This window comes from Penaeus monodon, chromosome 39 (genome assembly GCF_015228065.2).
Source record: "Penaeus monodon isolate SGIC_2016 chromosome 39, NSTDA_Pmon_1, whole genome shotgun sequence".
Taxonomy (NCBI): Eukaryota; Metazoa; Arthropoda; class Malacostraca; order Decapoda; family Penaeidae; genus Penaeus; species Penaeus monodon.
In genome coordinates, this window is record NC_051424.1 from 23,895,595 (window position 1) to 23,903,094 (window position 7,500).

Here is a 7,500-nt window from a genome sequence, read left to right on the forward strand (position 1 = left end):
TTTGCTCACGTGTGTGGAGCTGCTGCTGACTCGGCGGAACCGAGTCCTTGCCCCGCCGTGGTGCCCAGCCACAGCAGTAACCTCCAGGCGACAGTTGCAACTTCTCGTGCCTGGGCGGGGCGCGAACCGCCGACCCCTCGGATGAGAGGCCGACACGTTACCACTGTACTAGATTACGAGAGCGAGCATGCCGCCGAGAGGGACCTGGACGAAATCTGTGAGGACGTGTGGACGAGGACGCCGCCGAGTTAGGCCTGGATGAGGACTACAAGGAAGTCTAGACGAATCCGAAGACAGACAGATTACACCAAGGACCAGGAAGAAGAGGACGACAGGGACGAGCAGCCACGAAGATGCACCAGGACAAAGCACGAGAACGAGACGACCAGCCAAGTTAGGTCATCCTTGAGGCAAATCAAAGGCACCTCGAGGGTAAGTAGGTGGCCGAGCAATATAGCATATACATAAGTCTATTTCTGTTACCAGTGGACCACATGGTCATGTGGCTTCAAGTCCCAAATAGGAACCATTCACTCAGCGAGGGTGTAGATGACAATTATATCTGATCTCATTTGACCCTTCAGTTCGTGACCAGAGCTCGACGCGGTAAGGTCGGCTTAGCCCTTTCCCAACGGGCTAGATGACCTGACCCGTGTCCGAGCATACCGCTATTACCCATATTTATAGACATTGTCTCGTCTGTTCTATACTGTGTGTTGTACGATTCCCAATAAAGAGTCACGCCGTTAAAAAGTACAACTACCCTCTGTTCACCATTGTACTAAGGATTATATACTTTTACTGTGTGTGTGTGTGTGTGTGTGTGTGTGTGTGTGTGTGTGTGGTGTGGTGTGTTTTGTGTGTGTGTGGTGTGTGTGTGTGTGGTGTGTGTTCTGTGGTGTGTACAATATATATATATATATATATTAATATATATATATATATATATATAATATATATATTATATATATATATTGTATGTGTGTGTGTGTGTGTGTGTGTGTGTGTGTGTTTGTTGTGTGGTGTGTGTGTTTTGTGTGTGTGGGTGTGTGTGTGTGGTGTGTTTTGTGTGTGTGGTGTGTGTGGTGTGTGTGTGTGTTGTGGTGTGTGTATAAGGTATAAATATATATATTATATAATACATGTGGTGGTGTGTTGTGGGGGGTGTGTGTGTGTGTTGGGTGTGTGTGTGGTGTGTGTGTGTGTGTGTGTTTGTGTGTGTGTTGTGTGTGTGTGTGGTGTGTGGGGGGGTGTGTGTGTATGTTTGTGTGTTGTGTTTTTGTGTGTGTGTACAAATATATATAATATATATTTTATATATATTATATTTTATATATTATATATATATATATATATATATATATATATATCCCTATATATATACTATTATATACATATATATATATTATATATATATATATATATATATATATATATATATATATATATATATATATAAGGCCGCAGTGGCCGAATGGTTAGAGCATCGGACTCAAGACTGTCACGACGGCAATCGGAGTTCGAGGGTTCGAGCCACGGCCGGCGCGTTGTTCCCTTGGGCAAGAAACTTCACCTCGATTGCCTACCTAGAAAACGACATATCGCCTTAAGCACATGTGTCGTAGGGAAAGTCACCGCCATGGTACAAACCGCGGTTGATTAGGAAGGGCATTACATCAGGCAAGGGTGCCACTGCCATATAGCCTCTTAGTGATGAATTGCGAGAGGCCTATGTCCTGCAGTGGAATGAATGGATGTTGAGAAAAAAATAAATAAATAAATAAAAATAAAAATAGATAAATAAATAAATGAATAAATATATATATATATATTATAATATATATATAAATATATATCTTTATATATTATATATATATATTATATATGTGTGTGTGTGTATGTGTGTGTTGTGTGTGTGTCTGTGTGTTGTGGGGTTTGTGTTTATGTGTGTGTGTTTTGTACAAATATAAATTAATATATATATATATATATATTATTTTATAATATATATATTATATATATAAATATATATATATATATGTATAAAATATATGTGTGTGTTATATATACATGTGTGTGTACACATACACACACACACACACACACACACACACAACACACACCCCACACACACACACACACACACAACACACACACAAACCCACACACAAAACACACACACACACACACACACACACACACACACACACACACACACATACACACACACGTGTGGCGTGTGTGTATATATATATACCCTGTGTGTGTATATATATTTTGTTATTAATATATATATATATATATATAATTATAATATAATACATACAATATACATATATACATATTATACATATATACATATATATATATATATATATATATTTATATATATATTATATATTATATATATATTATTGTGTGTGTGTGTGTGTGTGTGTGTGTGTGTGTGTGTGTGTGTGTGTGTGTGTGTGTGTGTGTGTGTGTGTGTGTGTGTTTGTTCAGTGTATTACAGGTGTTCGTACTTTTCAATTAGATTTTTATGAAGGCACCTGTTACAGCATAGAACTGTCACTAGTAAATGGCATTTTGACGTTTTGAACTAAATAGAAGATCAAGTCTGAATTATAAGTAGGTAGTTTTTTAAAATATTCTTAGTGAGGCAATGTGAAAATGTGCTTCGTATTTGTTATCCTCTGCAAACACGATCTACAATGAAATGTTTTGCACATTAACTATCGGCTTTTACTCAAAAAATACAAATCACAATCAATTATGTAATAGTATATGTTGGACATACTCGGTGCGAGAGGCGGTCAAAAAGATTACCATGTCTTATGGATGCCTTTTGTAGCAGCCTCTGACCAGTGGTTTCCAATTTTCCCTATTCTGTTCCCCCCCCCCCCGCCGCCCCCTCCACCAATAGGAAATAATCCCTATGGCCCCGGTGAGAGTCTGGTATCTTTCCTGATTCATTTATAACTAACTATGAATAGTATAATGATGTCAGTAGCTATTGGGAAAAACACTATATGGAATGGTTTCAATTTATTGATATTTGATAGATGATTATCTGCAGTGTATTAGAAAAAAGTCCTAATTTTCATATTGCTCCATACACACACACACACACACACACACACACACACACACACACACACACACACACACACACACACACACACACACACACACACACACACACAGATATATAGAAAGGTAGATAGATGATAGATAGATAGATATAGATAGATATAGATACACATAGACATATATCCGTAAATACAAACGTATATATACGTATATATATATATATATATATATATATATATATATATATATATATATATATATATATATGCATATTCATACCCATGCTTTATACACATACAGCTATAAATATTCTACATTCAAGGCTGTTGTAGTGGATCATTTAACACAAATAAGGAAACAGAGTTCTTACGAGAATTTTCCCCTTTGACCACCAGGGAGAACAACCATGGATAATGCAACGTGTTTATTTATTTGATGCAATAATGCAAATACCTATGCCTGCTTCGTTTCATCCTTTATGTTCATAGGCCTCATTTACGCACAGTTTAAGTCATTTGAAAATTTTCATTATAGTTTAAAAACTCCTCCAGTCGCGCAAAGCACTGCACTTCTTGTCCACACGACTCGAAAACATTAAGGAAAATGACTGATAACTGGCGGTCTTGAGAGGAATGTTTGTCGAGCGTGAAGATCCAAGTCACAACACCCAGTCTGGGAAGCCAATATTATTTGTATTTTTTTCCTAAACCACACTGTTTATACAACTTGCCTCATTAAGGTTTATAAGGAAAACTAGCTTCGTTTTCCAAACTCCTTTGCTACTATACCATTAGACAAAATTTTGGATGATAAAAAAACTGATAATGATAATGTAATGTAGTGATAATAATAAGAAGGTAAAAAATAACGGTTAAATGATATTGTTATTATAATAGTAATGATGATAATAATCATAATGATAAAATAATGATAATAATAACGATAATGATAATAATAATAATAATAATAATAATAATAATCATAATCATAATCATAATCATAATCATAATACTAACAACAACAACAATAACAACAACAAAAACGATGATGATAAAAAATCGACGAAGCTAAACCTACGTCGGGAAAGGATAACTATAGTGATCATAGCGATAGTTACCATTTTCATTCGTCGCATAGAAATATCACCATTAGATCAACGAAGAAACACAGCACACCACACTCCTCTACGCATGTCTTGGCAGCAGAGGCTAAACACACAATTTAATCATCGTAATCCTTATCCGTCGTCGTTATCAGCCGTCGTCAGGAGAACCCAGTAGGCATTCCAGCGTTACCAGCCATGTGCAATATTGATGATGATAACAGCAGCAACAACAGTGAAGATGATAATAATAATAATGATAAGGATGACAATAATAACAATGATAATGATGATAATAGTGATAATGACAATGATGATGATAATAACAATGATAATGATGATGATGATGATAATAATGATAATGATAACAATAACGATAATAATGATGATAATAATAATAATGATAATGATGATAATAATAATGATGATAACAATAATAAAGGTTATGCTATAATGAAATAGATCAGTTTGCTATAACGGAGAGATGGGATGGAGAGGACTGAGGGAAGAGAAGGAATGGTAAGGATTATCTGGATAGACGAAATGAGAGGGGAAAGGGGAGGGAAGGAGGGAAGAAGAGAAATTGTGGTGAACAAATATAGAGAGACGGAATAATAGGGGGGATAAGTATAAAAAGGTCAGAAAGGACGAGAGGGAAAGATAGAGAAAGCCAAGGTAGGAGGGAGGCAAGTAAGGAGAAAAGATAAATGACTAATAGAAAGATAGATAAAGAGATGAAGGTATATATACAAGGCGAGAGAGTAATAAGTGAAAGGAAAGGGAAGGAGGGAGAGAAGAGAAGAGAGGAAGGAAAGGAAGGAAAGAAGAGGAGACAGAGCGAGGATGATAGGGGAATGATCGACTAGAAAGAGGGAAAAGGAGAGTAGGTGATAAGTGAAGAAGAGAGGAAAGAAATAATATAAAATTTACGACAATAAAAAAAAACGATTTCAGATTACTGAGAAAGGCTTGATATTTAAGGTTTATTCGGTACCTTATCTTGGCGTCCCCAATGCCACGGATCATTTTTTTTGCTTCATATCGTATGATATATTCTGCCTTATCTAGACGGTTACTGCTACGAAGGAAAATTCAGATACAGTTGTTGGTATTGTGAACATTTCCATTTTTCTGGGGACGTGAGAATGCCACATCGCCACGTGCAGTAATGATTATGGCAATAGAAGCAGCAACAACAACAGCAACAATAATAATAATAGTGGTAATAATGATAATGATAATAATAGTAGTAATAATAGTAGTAATAACAGTAGTGATAATAGTAGTAATAATAGTAATAATAATAGTAATTATAATAGTAGTAATAATAGTAGTAATAATAGTAGTAATAATAGTAATAGTAATAATAGTAATGATAAAATAAAAATAACAACAATAACAGTAACAGTAATAATGATAATGATAATGATAATGATAACGATAATAGTGAGAACAATAATAATGATAATAATAACAATGATAATGATGATGACGATATTATTGTTGTTGTTGTTGTTGTTTGTTGTTTGTTTGTTGTTTGTTGTTGTTGTTGTTGTTGTTTTGTTATCATTATAAATATAATAATACCAATAATAATAACAATTATAATAACAATAATAACAATAATAATAACAATAAATATAATGATTATTATTATTATTATCATGATTATCATTATTATTATTATTACTATCATTATTACTATTATCACCATTATTGTTATAATCATCATTATGATTATACCAAAAACAATAATTATTGCTGTTACTGTTAATCATAATAACAATATTTTCTAAACGCTGTTAAATTCCCTTAGTGTAATACATTGGTCCAGTAATCTAATTCTTATTTCTTACTGAGAGACCCTCTAGAGCTCCACGTCATCATCCAAGCACATGATAAAAAAAAAACTATGGTGTGGGAAGGTCTCGTAGTCTTATCACACGATTACACGTAACGACAGTAAAAGATAAGGGAGAGCAGGCAATACAATAGGCCTACCTTGTTTTGAAAATGAAGAGAAATGGTCATGTCAGAACTGTTACTTCAATTTAGTACGTCCCTGAGGTGATAGCTTGAGGAAAAAGGAATAAAGGAGGTGATAATGATGTGACTTTATATATATAAGAGGTCCAATGGCCTATCTTATTGAATAATGAGGGACAATGTATGTATAACAGCAAAAATTAAAAAAGTTATCATTACAACTTCGAAGTTCCTTTCACGATTATAACGAATCATTTTGAATGTTTTATATATTGTCATTTCAGTTACTGATTTAATTCACTGACTGAGGAGATTCTCCCTCTACATTTAGACAAAAACTTTCTTTGAGCCCATAATTTTGTGGTAATCATGATACGCCCATAATTACGCCGACCAGCCATTAGTCTGTAAGGTGTGCACGTAAAGTTAGTTATATAATATGCTAAGGGCCAATACTGAAGAAGCCAGAGGGGAGGAAAATGGCGCTAATAAAATGTCACCCCAATAATGACATGCAAAGCAGTTAGTAGTAGTGTCAGGGAAATTGTTCCGAGTATAAAGGCCATATATAATACTCTAGTCGCCTTTTCTCTCTCTCTTTGTCTGCCTTGTTTTTGATCTATCTTTTTCTAACATTTAACGGGAAATATTATCATCATTACAGATAAAATCACTCTTGTTATTGTTGTTGATGTTGTTATTAATCTTATCATTATTATTATCATCATTATCATTAATATCATTATTAGTATCAACTTTATCATTATTATCATTATTAAATTTTCTATTATCATTATTATTTTTATCACAAGCATAACAAGTAAATAAAGAACCGACAATAACAGCAATTATCGTTATCACTATCAAAATCATTTTCACCATTTCCACCTACGTGTCATTTTTCGTTAAAAGCTTGATAAATATTTCAGCTTATCACGTACTGGCTTCTTTGTTCAGTATAATACGCGATTATCATAAATGCAATCTTCTTATTACCTTGACTGTGCACACTGGTATATTATAGAGCTCATATCTGTAACTATATGTTTGTCTGTCTGTCTGTCTGTCTCACTCTCTCTCTCTCTCTCTCTCTCTCTCTCTCTCTCTCTCTCTCTCTCTCTCTCTCTCTCTCTCTTTTCCTCTTCTCTCTCTCTTCTCTCTCTCTCTCTCTCTTTTTCTCTCTCTCCCTTTCTCTCTCTCTCTCTCTCTCTCTCTCTCTCTCTCTCTCTCTCTCTCTCTCTCTCTCTCTCTCTCTCTCTATTTTTTTTTTTTCTTTCTCTCTCTATGTACGTATGTACGTATGTATGTATGTATGTGTGTGT